Below are 402 nucleotides of genomic sequence, written 5' to 3' on the forward strand. Positions count from 1 at the left end.
ATGTGGCTGAGAGCCGGTGGGGAAGGGGCAAGTCTGCCCCCACTAGAAGAAGAGAGAGGTAGTGCTGTACAGGGTACAGACCCCGCCGGTTCAGTGAGGCAAATTTACCCGGGTAGTCCGAACTGGAGGCAAGCTGAATACCTAAGATGGCAAAGCCTTACATCGCAAGGAATTGGGGTGCAGGCCTTTGGCGGTGACAAAAACAGCAATCACTGGTTGGCAAATCCGGAAACGTTGGGATCAAGAGAACGCCACTATATTGCAGGTCTACAGCTAAGGGCCAATGTATACCCAACTCGCGAGGCGTTGTCAAGGGGCAGGATGGACCTAACGAGTGTCTGTCGCCATTGTCTATTGGGTACTGAATCTTGCTCGCACATTCTCGGACAATGTCCCGCGGTG

The sequence above is a fragment of the Oncorhynchus kisutch genome, unplaced genomic scaffold (assembly GCF_002021735.2).
Source record: "Oncorhynchus kisutch isolate 150728-3 unplaced genomic scaffold, Okis_V2 scaffold469, whole genome shotgun sequence".
Taxonomy (NCBI): domain Eukaryota; kingdom Metazoa; phylum Chordata; class Actinopteri; order Salmoniformes; family Salmonidae; genus Oncorhynchus; species Oncorhynchus kisutch.